This window comes from Odocoileus virginianus, chromosome 6 (genome assembly GCF_023699985.2).
Source record: "Odocoileus virginianus isolate 20LAN1187 ecotype Illinois chromosome 6, Ovbor_1.2, whole genome shotgun sequence".
NCBI lineage: Eukaryota > Metazoa > Chordata > Mammalia > Artiodactyla > Cervidae > Odocoileus > Odocoileus virginianus.
In genome coordinates this window covers 67574144-67594329 of record NC_069679.1, presented here as the reverse complement: position 1 = coordinate 67594329, position 20186 = coordinate 67574144, and the positions used below count along the sequence as shown (strand labels likewise).

General features: G+C 44.6%; 1 protein-coding gene across 1 annotated transcript in view; it reads right to left on the bottom strand.

Moving 5' to 3' along the window:
- RAD51B (RAD51 paralog B) overlaps nucleotides 1–20186 on the bottom strand; it is a 628595-nt gene that overhangs the window by 531 nt on the left and 607878 nt on the right. The window contains exons 11-12 of the transcript XR_011488348.1: nucleotides 9639–20046; nucleotides 6542–6665 (exon numbers count right to left, since the gene is read on the bottom strand). The gene's annotated coding sequence lies outside the window, so the exon portion shown is untranslated. The remainder of the gene's footprint in view (nucleotides 1–6541; nucleotides 6666–9638; nucleotides 20047–20186) is intronic.

Here is a 20186-nt window from a genome sequence, read left to right as displayed (position 1 = left end):
GTTCCTTCTTAATTTACTGGCAGATAGTGAGGACGAGTCCCTCCTGCTCTGGGAAAAACTGGGGACCACCCCACCTCAACCATACCCAGAGGCAGGGTTCAGTTCAATTGAGACCTGCATCCTGGGGCCTCCTGTCCTTAGCCAGATACACTGGGGTTTCCAACCTCATTTTGCCTCTGAGGCTTATGAGTGAGTTTTGAAGACCTACTTCCCAGTGGTGTGGTGAGTCTCCTTCCTTCCAAATCCCTGGAAGCACTAATTCTCCCAGTACTCGGGCCCTTCCCCTTCTCTTCGCCATCCTCCCGTGGCCCCACACTCACGGAGAACACCCAGGGGACCCATTCCTCTCTTTTCTCAGAGGCCTCCTCTGGCCCTCCTGGCTGGCCCTCTTCTCCATTTCCTCTTTCAGACCCTTGTTCAGCCATGAAGACCTCAAATAGAAAGAGTATTGTCCCAGGGGTTCCCCAGCCCTCTCAGGAAGGCCTTCCCTCCAGATGGCTGAGACCTCAGCTGCCAGACTGTGAGAAAAGGAAGATTAGAATACTACAGTATTTTTAACTCTTCCAATCAAATAATACTGATACGTAGATTTAATGCAGGCCTTGGTTCCTTCTAGGTGGTTTTGAGAAAGAAACCAGTTTGTGCCCTTTCCCTCTGAAAAATCAGATTCAGCAGGGGACTCTGTCAATGGCCTTACCTTTCTTCTCAACAGGTTACTATTAATAATTCTGCTCTTGCATCTCTCTCTTTAAAGGTGTTCTTCCTATTTCTGGCTCACAGATGTTGCTGAGTGGCATGTGGAGCCTTCAGCATTCAGAAATGTGGGAGCTCTAAACACTGGATCGCAGGCTAACAGTCCCACATGTTTACTGGAAAATGGCCAAGGGTGGAAAAGTCACTGCAATCCTACAATCTTGAGGATAAAGTAGGAGTGAAGACTAACTGGAAAGAAGTGAAAGAAGACAGAGTAGACAGTGAAATTCTTCAGTGTGGTCCTTGTTTAGTTAAAAATAACATGGCAAGACAGATGGGTAAGAAGTTCATTACTCTCTGAACCATCCTTCAGCTTGTCTACCAAGGGTTCTACTTTCTCCCCTTTCCCTGTCCACATGTGTGTGCAGAATCTGTATCTTCACATATAGAGTGTGAGTTCTGTGTACATGGAAAATGGCCCTTTAGACCTGGGAGGGCCTCGTGTCACTTTAGAATGTGACTCCCAGAAGGACAAAATCTGACCTGTGCTCATACATTGCTGGTGGGAATGTAAAACAGTTCAGTCACTGTGGAAAGCAGTGTGGCAGTTCCTCCAAAAGTTAAACATAGAATTACTATATGATCCAGTAATTCTACTAACCTCATAGAATTGAAAACAGGTATTTGCATAAATACATATACACACAAATTCATAGTAGCACTATTCACAATAGCCAAAAGGTAGAAACAGTCCAAATGTCCATCAGTGGATGAATGGATAAACAAAAAGTGGTATATCCATACAATGGAATATTACATGGCCATAAAAAGGAATGAAGTACTGATTCATGCTATAATGTTGATAAACCTCAAAAACATGCTAGTTAAAGGAGCCAGATACAAAAGGTCACTCTCTGTATGATTCCATTTATATGAAATATCTAGAAGAGGTATATCCAGATATACAGAACATAGATTGGTGTCTTTGAGGAGCTGGAGGAAGGCTGATTGGGGAGAACTGCCTAATGGGTATGGGGTTTCGTCTCAGGGTGATGAAAATGTTTGGGAACCAGACAGAGGTGGTGGTTGTACACAAAATTGTGAATGTACTAATCACCACTTAATTGTTCACTTTAAAATGGTTATACTATGTGAATTTCACCTTGATAAAAATTTAAAATGTAGGGGAAAAAAAAAGAGAAAAAACCCCCCAAAACTGCCCTTTGTGTTCCGGGCACACACCCCAGGCACTGCTCTCATTTCACTTCAGAGTGCCTTCCTGGGCAGACCTGTGTGCCCATTTTCAGTGCCAAGGCAGCCAGTTGGCTTAGGGTGCAGATTACCGTCAGCCTTGCTCTTGATCCCACTTCGGAGGCACATCCTCTAAAATGCCATGACTAAAGTTGAGTCTGCATAGAGGCAAGCAGACGTTCTGGCAGAGAACAATGGGTGCAGGTGAGAACACCTTCATAGCCAGACTGTTGTTTCACAATATTTGGGTTTTGTGGCAGTAAAATGGCCTTTCTAAGCAAGATGAATGGGCTTGTACATTTCTTTGTCTTTAAGAATTTCTACAGGCTGCAAAGAAGGAAAAGAACGCAAGTGGCAATACACCTAGAAAAACACATTTAAGGCCTGCCTAAAGCACACAAAGCCCGTCTAGGACTCTTTGAAACTGTTGTTTGCTGAAGTTAGGAAGTAGAAAGTTCATGTTCCTATTACATTTGCTCCAACTTTGAGAAATACGAAGAGACCTTTTAGTTTTGTGCTTCTAGGACAGAGGAGATTTGGGACATAAGAGGAGAAAAATGCCCAGGAGAACTGGGGGCACAGGGATTTCTTCCTGTTAACTGGGGCAGAAAGTTTTAAGTCTGATGACTGAACAGTCATTTATTCACGCCCTCACTCACTCATCCTCACTCGTGTATTCAGCATGGGCCTGACCTACGCCAGCTGACAATGGGTCAGGATACTAGCTGGAGCAGCCAGAGGAGCCCCAGGCTCTGGCCTTCCTGCCTTTGCAGCTCAGTGAGAGAGTGGAGGTGGGCACCCTGGGAATGTCATGGGCATAGTGCTCAGACAGAAGCAAAGGGCCATGAGAGCTCCAGAGTTGCTGCCTGGGGTGATGGGAAAGGCCTCCCAGCATGGTGATATATGAACCCACAGTCGAACAGGACTGAAATAGGGGACGAACATTTCAGGCAGGTAAGCACAGCATCCATGTTGGTCCAAAAGCCAGGAAAACAGGCGGCCCCTCTGGGATTCTGGGAACCTGGCATTTGGAAGGCTGGGGAGGGCTGCAGAGAGGAAGGGAGGCTGTCCAGGCAGGTCAGGGCCAGGCTAGGAAGAGCCTTGCATTTGACCCAGTTCTTTCTGCTGACTTTTTCCTTTTCCTAAGAACAGCAGCCAAATATTTATCATAAGGCATTCCCTTTAATCCTCTCAATAGCCCCTTTATACAGATGAAGACACTGAGGCTCAAAAAGGTTAAGCAATATCCCTAAGAGGGCTGCACACATCACTGGGATGTATAAGGTGTAAAGAAATGCCCAGCATAGATGAGCAGTTAGCACGGCGCAGGCAGGGAGGAGAATGGTTCAGGCAGGGCTCTAACTGCATGTGAAATATTTCATTTCTTAAGCTGGGTGTGGGTCAGTGTTGCTCCTTAAGCCTTTCTGTATGTGTGAAATTTTCCTAATGACTTTTCAAGTATTGGGGTAGCTTCAGTGTTGGAAAGCTTGCAGTGCAAGGAGGCTGAGGAGCTCTTGGAAGCACAAGAGCTGCCCTTTCATGTTCCAATGCCTGCTGAGCTTCCCACTGTGTGGCATGTAAGTCGCTATGTTTTTATTCCTCTTGCCAAGGTCTCAGTGGCAACATTTGTACAGAAAAAAGGACAAGGAGGAGGCTTGACCCTCCTGGCCCTTGGGCAGATGGTTACCGGGACTGAACGTTTCCCAGGGAAGGATGCAGGAGGCCAGAGAAATGAGTCTAAGCTCCACTTTTTGTCCTTGGGGACGGTTTATACCCTGCTTGATGGTTATGTTCTGAGTTCTTTTTCAAGTGAATTTCCCTTCAGTTACACTGTTTGCTTTTCCTGCGAGAGCATCCTGCCTCCTCCAGCGCAGACTCCAGGAGGAGACCCAGCCCCTGCCTTCCTGATGTGCACAGCTTAGAACAAGAGCCGTCTGCCCATCGGACATCCTTACCATTTCCAGCTATTGAGTATAATCAGGTGTGCCAGGATCTGATTTCAAAGCCCAAAGCAAAGGGACTCCGAAGAATCCTCTCTCCCTATTGCTCCGGTGGGAGACAAAGGGGACTGAACAAACAGGATGTGCTGAGAGCAGCACAGAGCACTGCCTCAGCAAGATGGGAGGATGGGATGCAGGGCTGGAAGAGATGGTCTGTGAGCTGGGGCGCTGGCATGTATGGCAAATCATGCCCAAGAGAAACAAGAAGTAGGACAAGATGAATAGACACCCTGATTCATCTGACAGCTTCTCTGGATGGTTCTTGATAGACAGTCGCACTCTTCCAGGGTCCAGGGAGTTACTGAATCCCTGCCCTACTAGAAGATTCTGACTCTGGCCATTTGCAGAGACTGTTGATATTTTGGAAATTAGAACTCACCACGCCTTGTCGGGTAGGTGAGGAGTGGAGCTCAGGGATTCACAGCAAGTCAGGACTGATGTGGGGTATAAGTAGGGAAGTTGCAATGGGTGCTGTTCAATGTTTTGGTTCTGGTGAATCCATTTGTTTCTCTCTTTTATCCCAGGCTCTGATTTTATCCCAGATTGCTGATTGGACTTGGTAACTTACAGCTAGTAAACTCACTCAATCATGAACTTGAAAGAGTACAAAATCATTCCAGAGAACAAAATCCTTCTTAAAACGATATGGGCCCAGGGGAAATTTCAGTACTTTCTCCTCTTCCCACTGTCTACATTTTTACAGAGGAGAAATCAGAGATTAAAATAAGTGTTCATCAAGACCAAGGGGGGAAGCAACTTAACTGGGAGAAAGGGAGTGCCCTTGGGGGTAGACTGATGCCCTTACCAGTGGCAGAACTTAATATCTGTAGCTGGTGCACCATCTTCAGAGATCCCATCACTGGTGGCTTCAGCCAGGGGCGCTTGGAATATTGCCTACAGGCTCTCTGCTTCTTACAGTTACTGGGGGATGCACCTGGCATTTTATGGATAAGGCAGGAAGGACAAAGTCTCCTAGTACACACGACAGTCCCACACAAATGAAGAACTACTCAAGCCTTTTACTAATAGCAGGCATGGCTTTCAGCAAGAGTGAAGAAAAATCCAGCTAAGAGTGGGTTATGGAAAGCACAGTGAACATGTGAGTTACAAATGATTTCTGTTTATGCAAAAAGATGACACGATTGGAGCTTTTCCTTAGTGTGGCCAGAGTGGAAACGGAATGTGAGGTCCTTGGGGGAATTCTAGCTACATCAAATGGACTAACTAGGGCTGTGTTTTTGAAGGGGGCAGGGGGAAGCCAGCAGATACCATCCAGACTTTTCTTAAAGGGAGAGATGTGAAATCCATCATTCTACTCATAAGCAAATGACCCTCAGAAAGAATTTGAATTCTAGGAAGATTTTAAGCACAAATACAATGTCTTTCAGGACTTGATTTGATTCAAGATGAACCACTGCTAACACTGGGGTTACCAAGCCACAGAGGAATTGGAAAGGCAGGCCAATTAATCAAAAGGTGGCAGGAGCCTCCTCCAGGTGAGTTAACATACAGAGGGAAGACCTGAGCCAGGTGGATAAGAGCCAAGAAGAAAAGAAATACCCATTCCCTTACCTCCTGGTGTGGCCAGGAGACAGATCTGCCTGGGGGGAGCCTGGAGGGCTGATCTAACTTGAATTCTCTCTCAGAACCACTGTGACTGGGGCTTGTCTAAGGAGAACTGAAACCCTTGTTTTAGATTCCACACATACGTGTTAATATGTGATGTTTACTTTGCTCTCTCTGACTTTACTCTGTATGGCAGTCTCTAGGTCCATCCACATCTCTACAAATGACGTATTTCGTTCCTTTGTGTGGCTGAGTAATATTCCATTGAAAATACATACCACATCTTCTTTACCCATTCCTCTGCCAAAGGATATTTAGGTTGTTTCCATGTACTGGCTATTGTAAATAGTGCTGCAGTGAAACTGGGGTAGCACGTGTAAAATAGAGGCTAGTGGGCACCTGCTCTAAAGCACAGGAAGCCCAGCTCAGTGCTCTGTGATGACCTAGATGGGTGGGAGGGAGGTTCAAGAGGGAGCAGATAGATGCATGTATGTAGCTGATCGACTTTGTTGTACTGCAGAAACTAACAACATTGTAAAGCAATTATATTCCAACAATAAAATAAAATAAAAAAAGAAATCCTTGCTTTGTCACTCACTAGTTGTATGATCTGAAGCAAGCTACCTAAACCTGAACTTTGGTCCCTCACTTGAAAAATGGGTTAATAGTACCACCCCAGAGAGTTGTTAGGGAAATAAGTGAGCATTTATTGAGCACCTTATAGGTGCCAGGACTGGTATAAGGTACCATAGTGACAGCAGTGAGACGGCTGATAGTTTTTTGAGATCACTTATGTAGTGAGTTGAACGCAGACACTGCCCAGCACACAGTAGCTACTCAACAAAGAGTCCTTAAAAATGTGTTTTCCAGTCTAATCATAGTTATGTTGTGTGAAAAAAGGAAGAATAGACAAGTAAGGCTTGGCTGAGTGGTGAAGGCAGCAAAGACCCAGTCCTGGGATCCTTGTCCCTGCCCTGCTACCCCTCCAATTCCTTTATAACTCTACCAACCTGGCGTACGTTTGTACCAACCTGTTTGTGCCAGGCCTTTGGACTTGACATGGCACTTTGTATCTTAGACACGGGTTTTACATAGGAGGGAATGTCAGCAGTTTTCAAACCTCCTCATTAGAACAAGAAGTATTCCATGGAGAGCCTGCAGAGATGGTGGAGGAGATTTTGAGCTCATATTCTCTTCAACTGGAGTAGCCCTTCTTGGTCTGCTTTATAACCTGGACCTCTGAGAAAGATCCAACCTATTTATTGAGGGTCCTTAATGCGTCTGACACTGCTCAAGGTGCTTAGGACACAACCTGAAAAATAAAAGATGCCTGCCCACTAGGGCTTAAATTGTAGCAGGGAAGACACACAATGAGTGGTAAACATAATGGGTTATTTGTCATGTTGCATGGTGATGAGTGCTTAGGGAAAGCACACGATGGGGGCAGGGAGAGTGGGCTGCAGCTTAAACTGGGTAGGTCTCATGGCAAAAACTAAGCAGACAGTCATGCCAGTATCTGGGGAAAGAGGTGTGGGCATCAGCTACAGACTGCCTGGGGAAAGAGCATTCAGACAGAGGGTTCGGAGTTGCAGAGACCCCAAGGGGAAGGGTTCCTGGTGACTGGAGGAAGGGCTTCGAGACCCGGGTGGCTGCAGCAGGTGAGCCGGGGGTGGGGGAGAGCTTTGAGATGGGACACCAGGTGCTTCTGGGCACGTGGGGCTTTAAGGACGGGGACAGATTATCGCTGTAACCATTTTACACATTGGGAAATTGTGACTCAGGGAGGTCACGTGCATTCACTGAGGTCACAGAGCTGGAAGGTGGCAGTCTGGAAACTAAAGTCCTGTAGCCTCCTCTGAGTTACTCTTGGCAGATCGCTGGGCACCAGGATCGGTCTGCTCCACGGTGTCCACATAAGTCTGTTGCGTCCTTGACAACTCTTTTGGTGCAGGAAAAAGACCACCTGGGACTAGTAGCCCCTGCTAATCTGCAAAGGATGTAAATTTAAAACCCCCAGTGCCTGAATTGGGGAAAATACTGAACCCAATATATCATATACCTTTTCAAGTCAAGAAATTTCACCTTTCCACTTGAAGGAAGCACTTCACTGCTTCTCTCTGGCACAACCGAAGTGCCAGTATCACTGCTCTTGGGGCCATTATTACGTAAAATAAGGGTCACTTGAACACAAGCACTGTGATACAGTCAATCTGATAACCCAGAAGGTTACTAAGAGACTAATGGGTGGGTAGAGCATACAGCATAGATACGCTGGACAAAGAGATGATTCACGTCTAGGGCTGGATGGAGCTGAACAGTGCAAGATTGCATCACGCAGAAGGGCATGCAATTTAAAACTTAAGAACTTTTATTTCTGGAATTTCCCAGTTAGTATTTCTGGGCCACGGTTGATGGTGGGTAACTGAAAGCATAGAACGTGAAGCCATGGAAAAAGGGGGACTACTGTAATTTGCTTTTCAAAATCAGTATTTTACTTAATTGAAAAACCCAGTTTTCCCTTAGGCTTTCAAGTCTTCCTTATAAATCTTGCTTTATTCTCGTTAGACATTGTAGATGCTCAATAAAAGTCTGTGGGTGATGTCCTTACATTTCAAAGATCCTCTTTCTTGCCTGATGCCTCAACAATGCACCCAATATATTCTACCTAGTACATCCCACTTTGTACATCCTGCAGTAAATCACACCAGAAAGGAAGAGAGAGCCTGCTGGCAGCCTGGGGTGGAGGTGCCACCGGGCCAGATGGAACTGATGAAAGGAGGTTAGGGGGAGGGCTGGGGTCCAGGCTCAAGGGCGACTTCCTGCCAGGCCTTGTGCTGCGGCTCAGGGCATCAGGGACAGGAGACTCCAGAGGCCCCTGCATGAAGGAAGAGGGGCAATGCTTTCCCTATTCCCTCTCTTCCTTCTTATCCTAGCTCTGGAGAAGTATTTGTGAGGACAGAGTGGCAGGCTGGTTTTGCTTTCTGCCATGCTGATTAACAAGGGGCAGCTTTGCAGCAAAGGGCTGCCTCCAGTAGTCCATCTCGGTTCCTTTACTTCCTTGCTCTCCCCTCTGCCTCTCAGGACTCCAGCCCTCCCCTCCCCTGTCTCCCCTCCCCAGTTCTTTGGGTCTCAGAGCTCTCAGCCTCTCCCCCCTCCACATTTCCCTCCAAACCCCACGCTCTTTGTTGCTGAATTCAAGGTTCTCAATACAATAAAGCTTTGATGATTTGCCTCAATTGAGGAGGAATGTCAGCTTAAATGAATGAGGGTCTGAATAATAGAATTTTAAAGCAAGGTTTAGTTGTTGGAAGGCATCCTTTCCAGGGTAGAAGCTTTTGCATTTACATGCAGTTAAGAGCTCATGTTGAGAAATGGGGCAATGTGTCTTAGAGACCCTTTTACATGCTTCAACAGAAGAGCCCTTTATAATTGGCATATACTTTCTTTGAGTGTTTCTGCTCCTCAAGCCTTTCATTTTTAGTGACCAACATTTCTTATATCACCATGATTTTACTGGGCTTCTCACATACCCGCCACAGTTTCATTACCTAAATCCTTTATGACAGACATTTCTACTCTAAAAGTCTCTTTAGACATTTTAACTTTTCAATTACACAAGCAATACCTGAATATGTTCATGTATAAAACCTTAAAAAAATAACAACAAAAAAAAAAACCCCAAACCCTTAAAAACAACAATAAAAAAAAACCTTATAAATAATGAAAAAGTTTCTGTGTCCCAGGTTATAATGCCACTATCATTAAGATAGTACTAATGTATCGTCTCTAATAAACAATCCCTCACAAAAACCACTACTTTGGACCCTATCTAAAAAAGGGAATCATTTACATCTGATTGGGTTTTACTTTCTTGCAAAATATGAGGAGTCTCTGAGGGAGTTAAAGCTCCCAGTCTCTCCCATTTAGCACCATGAAGCTCAACTCCCCCCCTAACCCCATTTCCTTACTGTATCTCTGACACATTCCATTCCTACATCTCTGCCAGGAATGCTCACTAAGATGAGTGTTAACAATGATTAAATCTAGATAAGTATACTTGGGTGTTCATAGACTGTTTCCTCTATGGTGCTGAATGTTTAAAATTTTCATAAAATAAGAAAAACTCACCAAATACTAAGAACAGCAATATGGCCAAGTGACCCTTGAAAGAAAAAGAAGACCAGATCTAGTCGCCACTGTCCTCCTCCTCCTCCTCCTCCTCCTAGGGATTCCCATGCCTGTGTGGGCAAGGCTGAGTTTCATTTATAGGTACTGCAACAAAAATTATGCGTGGTGTATTTCTTAGTAACATGCACACTTTTGTAAATCCTTTCATTTACATTTATTTCCTTTGGGCGACAGGTAAGGCAAACATGGTCTGCATTTTACAGATGAGGAAACCAAGAGGTTTATTGACACTAGTAAAGTAATGCTCAAAATTCTCCAAGCCGGGCTTCAGCAATATGTGAACCGTGAACTTCAGATGTTCAAGCTGGTTTTAGAAAAGGCAGAGGAATCCGAGATCAAATTGCCAACATCCAATGGATCATCAAAAAAGCAAGAGAGTTCCAGAAAAACATCTATTTCTGCTTTATTGACTATGCCAAAGCCATTGACTGTGTGGATCACAATAAACTGTGGAAAATTCTGAAAGAGATGGGAATACCAGACCACCTGACTTGCCTCTTGAGAAACCTAAATGCAGGTCAGGAAGCAACAGTTATAACTGGACATGGAACAACAGATTGGTTCCAAAGTGGGAAAGGAGTATGTCAAGGCTGTATATTGTCACCCTGCTTGTTTAACTTATATGCAGAGTACATCATGAGAAACGCTGGGCTGGAAGAAGCACAAGCTGGAATCAAGATTGCCGGAAGAAATATCAATAATCTCAGATATGCAGATGACACCACCCTTATGGCAGAGAGTGAAGAGGAACTAAAAAGCCTCTTGATGAAAGTGAAAGAGGAGAGTGAAAAAGTTGGCTTAAAGCTCAACATTCAGAAAACTAAGATCATGGCATCTGGACCCATCACTTCATGGGAAATAGATGGGAAACAGTGGAAGCAGTGTCAGACTTCACTTTTTTGGGGCTCCAAAATCACTGCAGATGGTTATTGCAGCCATGAAATTAAAAGACGCTTACTCCTTGGAAGGAAAGTTATGACCAACCTAGATAGCATATTAAAAAGCAGAGACATTACTTTGCCAATAAAGGTCCATCTGGTCAAGGCTATGGTTTTTCCAGTGGTCATGTATGGATGTGAGAGTTGGACTGTGAAGAAAGCTGAGCACTGAAGAATTGATGCTTTTGAATTGTGGTGTTGGAGAAGACTCTTGAGAGTCCCTTCGACTGCAAGGAGATCCAACCAGTCCATCCTAAAGGAGATCAGTCCTGGGTGTTCATTGGAAGGACTGATGCTGAAGCTGAAACTCCAATACTTTGGCCACCTCATGGGAAGAGTTGACTCATTGGAAAAGACTCTGATGCTGGGAGGGGTTGGGGGCAGGAGGAGAAGGGGACAACAGAGGATGAGATGGCTGGATGGTATCACTGACTGGATGGACATGAGTTTCGGTAAACTCCGGGAGTTGGTGATGGACAGGGAGGCCTGGCGTGCTGCGATTCATGGGGTCGCATAGAGCCAGACACAACTGAGCAACTGAACTGAACTGAACTGAATAATACTGGCTCAGTTATTAGTTTCTTACTAGGAAACAGGCATTCTTCTAGGCATCTACATGTATTAACTGATTTCATTCTCATAAAACCTCTGAGTTACATGCATAACTTGCCCAAGATTACAAAGCTAGTAAGTGGTGGGCTGGAATATGAACCGAACAGTGTACTCTCGACACTGAGCTCTTAAACACCTACATCCTCATGTGATGACATTATAGATGTCTTTCTAGTATTCTGAGAATGGAAATCTGCCAGCCTCCAGGGTTCATTTAGACTGTAACTGTGTTTATTTGACCTACAGTATTTTATACTTTTTGAATTACTTTCCATAATGTAAAGATTTATTTACAGAAAAATGTCATCTGAAGATCCAGATTTCTGGCTTCCCTTGAAAAATCAGAAGTTGTGGCAACATTATCTCCTTTAAAAGGAGGTAATTAAGGTTAAATGAGGTCATAAGAGGAGACCCTAATCCAAGGTGTCCTAATAAGAAGAGGAAGAGACACCAAGAGTGCACATAAATAAAGGCCACATGAGAACACAGCAAGAAGGCATCCATCTGCAAGCCAAGGAGAAAGGTCCCAGGAGAAACCAAAGCATCTGGTACCTCGATCTTGGACTTCTAGCTTCCGGAGCTGGGAGAAAATAACTTTCCGTTGTTTAAGTTCTTTTGTGGTATTCTATTATGGCAGCCTTAGCAGACGAAGACAGCAAGGAATTGTTTTCCATGCACCCCCTGCCCATCTGTTCTACCTCCCCAGCCCCTGGCCCCTTTCCTCAGCACAGGTAATCACCTAACACCTAAGGGCATTTGGATCAGTTATTAAGAGGAGTGGTCAGCAACCCCAGACAAGAAGTTCTGTTACTTCTGCAGGGTGCAAACACCACCATCAGATGGTCTGGGAGGGTGGGGAAAGGGCTGGGAAGAGGCCACTATTGAGGCCACTACCAGCGAGATGCACTCAGGGCATTTTTTAAAACTTGAAATGGGGAGATGCTGCCTGAAGTACACAGCATAAGGAGACTCAGGAGCTGAGATGTGGGGTATTAGCAAAACTCAAGGTGGGTTAAGGAACATTAAGAGTTATAGGTCCATCCAGCTACTACAGGTCCACCCAGGCCATTGCTTGGGTTTAGCAAACTGTTCTTGTCTGCAGAGTCTGAATTAAGCTTAAACAGAGTGATGGTGAGAATAATTACTGCAGAACTGGTTTCATCTTAAGCTTTTCTATGGGTCTCTTCCAGGTGTTCTAGTTAGAGAGGCTTATATTTTTAACACAAAGATAGGTGGTTGTTTGCTGATTAACCCCTGAGGGGCCTGGAGAACTGGGAGAAAGCCAAACCGGCTTCTGCTCCATCTTTGCATCAACTTTCAAGCTGTTAGAGTGGCAATGACTGTGGAGCAGGGATGACGGCAGGGAGAGACATCAGACAAACCCCAGATGGGCCCTCAGATCCCAGGGGACAGCCAATAGCAAGAGACTTCAAACCCAGATTCCAAATGGAATGAGCAGAGATCTGGAAGTGATCCAGTGAAACTGGCTCTAGAATCTCACAGCAACAGGTTTAGAAACACCATTAGTACCACCTTCTCTGCCATCTTAGATTCCTAGGGAAACTGCAATTTTGTTGTTGCTGTTCAGTTGCTCAGGGGTGTCCGATGCCATGGACTGCAGCACCCCAGGCTTCCTTGTCCATTACCAACTCCCAGAGCTTGCTCAAACTCATGTCCATTGAGTCGGTGATGCCATCCAACCATCTCATCCTCTGTTGTCCCCTTCTCCTGCCTTCAATCTTTCAGCATCAGGATCTTTTCTAATGAGTCAGCTCTTCACATCAGTGGCCAAAGTATTGGAGCTTCAGCTTCAACATCAGTCCCCCCAATGAATATTCAGGACTGATTTCCTTTAGAATTGACTGGTTGATCTCCACAGTTCAAATTTTAGTCAGTACATAAAAGTGTCGGTCATAGGACAAGGTTTGACCTGTGATTTAATCAACACTAATGTACTGAGAGCTCAGGAGAGAGCAGGAAAATACAGGGTTGTCTAGATTTCCCTTGAATTCATTTCTCGCTTCATGTCCAATGAAAGGAATATGGAAATATTGAAATTTTAATGTAGATGGTTTGGGTTGTGTTTTTATCATCTGATGAGGGATAAAGGCAATGGTTTATAATGAATAAAAGGCAAAGCTCAGTTTCACAAGTCAATTTTTCCCTAATCCTCTATGGATGTGTGGAATTCAGACAAGCACAATTTCTCTGACTCAGTTGAAATAGGGCAACACCACACATGACCAGTCCTCCAAAAACATCATGAAGATTTGAGAAAACTGCCAATGAAGAGCTTTGTGCATCTTGGGAGGACACAATTGGCAAAGACCTTATTTAAACAGAGTCCTTTATTTGTGATCTAAACCTTACTTTGAAAGTAAACTGTTTGGCACTTACTATTCAAGGATCTGAGACCAGGACTCCCTGAAGCCTAGGTGGGGCCAGGGAAAGGCAAGGATCTGGGATGGAGACTTGGAATGCTACAGTTCATCCAAGCATTCTATAGTTCATCATTGGGGGTCAGAAGGTCTTGAGGATTAGTTGAGCTAGAATATCTTCCCCCTCTGCTTGGTCAGCATTCCTCAGTGGAAATTCTTCTTGCTTCTGCTGATGTCTGGTTTCGGGGAGAGGGAAATTGCTATAAAGATTGGGAGAAAGAGGAAAGGGTCTTGCTTCTGGTAGGAATGAGATTTTCTTTAGCTAAAAAAGGATTTTATTTCCACTCCTCCTTTCATATCACACCTCCCCCAATTTCCTTCTGTTCTCACATACATGTTAAGATCTCTTCCTTCCTTCCCTTTCATACACCTCTATGGTTGGGTATTTTCACAGGACGAGAAGCAGGATACAGAAGTCAGGGGTATGTGCATGCATGCTACCTTGCTTCAGTTGTGTCCAACTCTTTGTGATCCTATGGACTGTAGCCCACCAGGTTCCTCTGTCCATGTGATTCTTCAGGCAAGAATACAGGAGTGGGTAGCCATTTCCTCCTCCAGAGGATCTTCCCAACCCAGAGACTGAATTCTCATCTCTTACATCTCCTGCATTGGCAGGTGTGTTCTTTACCAATAGAACGACCTGGGAAGCTAGAAGTCAGGGGTAGGGGATGAGCAATAGTGAGGGACCAGGCTGTGATGGGGGTGGGGGGGGCGGTCTACAGTGATGAGAAGCGGAGACAGAAGAAAGAGAGAGAATGAGAATCTGTGCAGCAGTCTGGTTAAGGGTACAAACAGTGCACTCTGGTTCATCATTCCTGTCTCACTCTCCATGGCCTCTCTAATGGAGTTGCCTTGCCCACATCTGCTACTGCTTAGGCAGCCGTGCTTTCAGCTCCTCCTTCAGCCCACAGTAGACTGGCTGGCTAGTGACCAATGATGTTATCTGAGAAAAAACAATAAGATGAGTCTACGCCAATCTTATTTTCTCCTAGGAATTCCAACTACTAAATACCAAGGAAAAATGCCAACAGACTTGCAGTTGAAAGGCTGAGGTGGACAGAGAGGCGCTCAGGAGACCAGGACATGCCAGCTGAAGTTCTGAATGAGCAGAACTGTAGTATGTAGGGCATGTCTGCTGGGAGAGGCAGTTGTCTTGGGCATGTATGCAGAGAGAAGCAGAGACTCTAAGGCAGCGAAGCCCCAGGGTTGCCTTTGCTCCTCAAGGTTTTCCAGTTCCAAACCCCTTACACCCTTAATAACATCTGTTCCTTTTTACCTGAGCAACTGAGTTTCTTCTCAATGGAAAGAGCCTAACTATAATCGTTTGCTCAAGTTCTTGTAAGTAAGCTGAAATTGAATTATTATCTGAAGACATTTGCTTTGGGGAAAATGAGGAGGTTGGTTCCCTCAGCAAACATGACCTACCACCACGGCTTGCTTGGAAGCATCCTGCGTTCTTGAGAGTAGGTTTTAGGCAGGAAACGGTGTGACCCAGTTTCTCCTTTTGTTCCTCTGATGCCAAAGCAAGTCAAAACTACATTTCAGTCCTGAAGAAAGGAGATCTTGGCATCTACAAAGAACTGGTTTAGTCTAAGAAAGGTAGGACCTTTTAAAGTTACTAAGAGCCATGTCAACAAATCTCTCTAAGGGAAGCTTCAAAAGCATGCATTTTTACTTAGTTCAAAAGAGCAGAGAGGTGTGGCAGCCATATTGGTTCACCAGCGAGATCTCGTGAATCATTTCTCATCTCGGATTTCAGGGCTCAGGAGGGCTAAACTGGAAGGAAAACTGAGAGCAGCTCTTGTCAATATGAGACCGCAGCCATTATGTCCACAGCCTCTTGGAAATGTCCCCCAGCAAGGCTGCCATCAGCACTTGACTGAAAACACATGGAAGCAGCCCACTCAGAGCAGGAATTCATTATTGGAAGAATAATAAGGGAAAGTTTCTTTTTTCTTCTCTCTCTCTCTCTGCTGCTGGGAAAGCTGCTTTCTGGAAAAATCACAGGGCTTAGAGGGAATTTGAATCATGTCTGGTAACAAGGGACAGAATGGAGGCGGAAGGGCACATTTCCAGAAGTCTTTTCACACAAAGCATGATGGTCCTGGGCAACTTAAGGTGAGTCGTTCTGTCTTAGATGTTATCATTTAAATTGGGCCATGGCTGCCTTTAACCCATTATCCTTTCTCAGAGCTATTAGTATCGATCGCTTAAGGGGAAAGAACCCAAAGTTAATTGATTTTCTTTTGCTACTCCTCTTTTTCAAAAAGGTCACCATTTTGTGGACTAAAGTGGCCTACAGAACTATTTGGTCTTCAGTTCTCAACTCTACCCCATAAATCTTCGCTAAATGCCCAGTAATCCAAGGGAAAGGAACAAGGGGTGGATATGAAAGAAGGAGATGTTTACCACTTGCTGGGTCTAGAGTATGTGGCAGACATTGCAAGTGTTTACCAATCTCCAGTTCTCCTTTCCTTCCCAATACAGTCGAGGTTCCCAGCTCCTTGGAGTTGAGGATGGGTGGATGCATGATTTTATTTGGCCATGAAAGAAGTGATTATGTGTTGTTTCTTGGAAGAGGCACTTAATTGCTAGTATACAACACCTCCCCTCATTGGCAAATGTGAAATGCATGTTGATACTGAATTGAAGTACTGAATCATCACACAGAGGACAGCCTCCCGGGAGGGTCTCTCAGATATGCATAGATGTGGTTTTAAGTCACTGAGATTTCAGGGAGTAGCTTTCAGCAACAAAAGCAAGTCTGTCCTGACTTAGGCCCACTATTGATTGGTCTTCTCTCCTCCAAGTTCTGTTCAGAGTTCTGGAGCACTTGTGCTACATCTGAATCCCACCTTCCCTGAATTCAGAGAAGTAGCCCATGTGCTTTTTCTCCCACTTAGGTTATTCATCTGAGAGGAGTGATGAACTGTTTCCCTCCATCTGAGCAAAAGTGGCCTCTGCTGAATTCTGTAACAGAATATAATATATATCCTTTCATAGCCATCAGATAAAAGTGATGGCGATAGTATTAAAACCAAAGCTTAGGGAAAAAAATGACACTCCCAAGTGGTTCTAAGACCATGCTCTTTTAGGTTAGAATCTGATATTTTTGACTTCCTCTTACTTTCATTCCCCTCTCCTCCATCACCTAACCCTCATTGCCAATTTCCAGGATTCCTATTTGGCAATCCTGGTTTTGCAGGACAAACTTCTACAATCCCATCTCCGGCATTTGTTCACAACATCAAAAACTAAAAGACACGAGGCACGGAGTTTGGCACTTTTGGGTTAATTCGAAAGTGTTTTACTCCATGGGCTGATAGGGACCACACACTTCTGAATCTTCACCAGGACTACAGCACATCAACAGAGCAGGGAGGATGCTAGCACACTTAGGAAGACAAAAGTTGGACTTTGCCTTACATATGTATAGGTATGTATATGGATAGGGACATACATCCCAAGAAATTACTGCATTATATCCAAGTTCAATAAAAGTAATTAATAATACAAGATGTTTCACTAGCATTCCATGAGTGGTACCAGTTTGGCAGATTTCCAGCTCAGGAGTGCCACCTGTGTCTTCTTCCTTGTGAATATTCCCTGGGGCAGCTTTCCTATGCATGGCCCCCCATTTTTAATAAAAAGAGAAGAAGGCAGTGATAGATCCTCTACCGTATTCTCTGCAGTCACTTCTACTGGAAGATCCAACTACCAGTACTGCTCTGATGATTCCTTTATTTGGAAAATATTCACTGAATTCCTACTATGTGTATGGGATTGTGCTGAGTATGTTAGTGAGGGTGACTAAGAAAGGTTGTAACAGATATGAACAGAAAGAGTACAGGGGTGAGGGGGAAGAGGGGAAGAAGCAAGACTGCCAGGGTTCAAATCTACATTCCATCACGTTCTAGCAAGAGACAACTTTTCTTGCCTCATTCCTCATCTCTGAAGAAGGAATGACGTAAAGTCCTACCATGTGAGACTGCGAGGCGGTAAGATAAGCGGATGCAACTACAGTGTGTGTGTGTGAGACACACATAGCAACACTGAGTGTTGGCACAATTCAAAGACAGTGCTTAGGTCCTTTCCTGGCAGCTTAGTTTGTGATGAAAGTCCTGGTGGGCGTTGGAGCAGGAAAGCACAGGGATTGGTTTGTCTGTCAATCACTGAGCAGAGAGCACTGTCCTACTGTTTTCTCGGGTCAAAAAAAAAGGCCTCAGACTTCCCTGGTGGTCCAGTGGTTAAGAATTCACCTGCCGATGGAGGGGACATGGGTTCAATTCCTGATCTGGAAACTAAGATCCCATATACCACGGGGCAACTAAGCCCATGCACACATCTACTAAAGTCCCTGCACCTAGATCCCATGCTCCACAACAACAGAAGCATTCAAGTGAGAAGCCTGCACACCACAACTAGAGAGAAGCCCCTACTCACTGCAACCAGGGAAAGCCTGCATGCAGCAACGAAGACCCAGCGCAGTCAAAAATTGAAAAGAAAAAAAAAGTGACCTCAAGTAGGAAGCTATTTAATCTTTAACATTTGGGATTGAGATATGTTTTCCTCATTCCTTTCTCAGACATTCCTAAGTGCCCTGTTTAATGTGTGAACTGCTTAGCTTTTCTTTCTTGGTGGACAGTGGAAGTGCAGAGAGAGCGAATTAATAGTTACAGAGAACAAAATATCTTTCTCAACTTCCCGAATAGTCCCTGGCTGTTTCAAATTAGTCAGCTCATCTTCAGGAATTCATAGGAAATGTACAATGAATCAGCTGCAAAAGCTCAGCTTGGTTTTCACAAATGTTCTATTGAAGACCACAAGTGCTCCACAGGCCCCTTGCTCAAGAGACAGATGACCACAGTCTGGAAACTCAGTATCCTTCACCTCTTCCAGGTCCAGCAAAATCTTTCTCACCCTCCAATGCCCAGTGCATTGTTTGCTCTCCAGGAATATCTTCCTTGATTCACTCCAGCTGCATAAAATGTCCTTCCTTTGGCCCTTTCAGCCTGTGACTTGGGTGTACATCTATAATGTCAACTTTATTTTATTCTACTTTATATTATAGCTGGGAGTACATGAGTCATTTCCATTCCTCATAATACACATAACCTATGTTTCTGAGCTTTGCCTTAGCATTTGGTATGTGTTCAACAAATTCTGAGTTTTGTTAAAAGACTTTGTCATTTAACCATTCTTCGCTGATTAGGTACCTACTTTGTGTACCACACTCTGTTGGGCATTGATGGCAGACATGAGATAGGACAAAACTTGATTCTAGCATCCAAGGCATTTTATAAACCTCTGAAGGGGAAGCAGATACAGAGTGATTTTATAGAGGACAGCCTGAGTGTCAGCAACAAGTTGGGGGGGAAGAGGTCTCAATGTCAAAGGCTGGGAAGATTTGATGCCTGGCTTTGAAGGGGCTGAATCCCCCAGCTTTGAAGCTTCATTTGGAAACCTCATGTGGTACAAGGGGTAGGCTGGATCTTCTGCTGAAAATGACTAAATTATCCTATGGGTCACCAATTGATTGATTTGCTCATTGACTGGCCCAGCCTTGGGCTTTAAATCTAAAGAAATCATTTCATCCTTTATTAAACACTGCATGAATCTCACTCTTTGTTCTGCAGGGCTCTACACAATATACCAGTGAAACTTGAATTTACACCACAATACATGTACCACTAATGACCTTCCAAATGCCACTAATACCATACGTGTCCTGCTTCTCAGTTGGATCCGAACTTGTCAGTGAATTCTGAGCCCACTGACCTCCCTCTGACACAAGAGCAGACCCTCACGCCCATGCCCTCCCTCAGCCTCCCCATCCTCCAAAATTTCATTTCTGAATCAGCTACTCTTTGGAGACCCCAATTCCTTTACACCTACTCTTTTTATTTGGTGGACAATACTTTATTCGGAAATGTTCCCCCTGTAATTACAAATCCTGTTAGTCATCCTCCTCTTCTCCCCAGGGGGATTGTGGGCTTTAATTAATTAATGTGCTTAAACAGCTTTGAGGTGCCTGGTTGAAAGGTGCTATATAAGTGCAAATTATTATTACAGCTGTTGCCATCCCATGGCGGCAAAGCCTTCAGCCCCAAGCATCTAGAGACCTGAACAAAGGCCTCTTCATCTTCACCTTCCCTGCTAGGTCTGAGATGGCTGGCTCAATGGTAAAGGGTGGGGGGGGGCGGCAAATCTGTTACCATCTCAACAGCAATCAACTAATTAATCCCCATTATGTTGGCTTCCGTTTCCTTCTTCCAAGCAGCCGGGTCCTGTTTCATTTCACAAATCACGCCCCCATCAGCTCGAGACAAAGGTCATAGTGTCCCTATGGCCTCTGTTGGTCTAAAGGAAAAAAAAAAGAGAGAGAGAGGGAGAGAAAGAATGTTTGAAAAACCATCGCTGTCATGAAATGCACTAGCTTCTCTCCAGCAGTCTAAATAAACTTCTCCTTCCGGTGGCAGTCCTCTGACATGCATACCTAT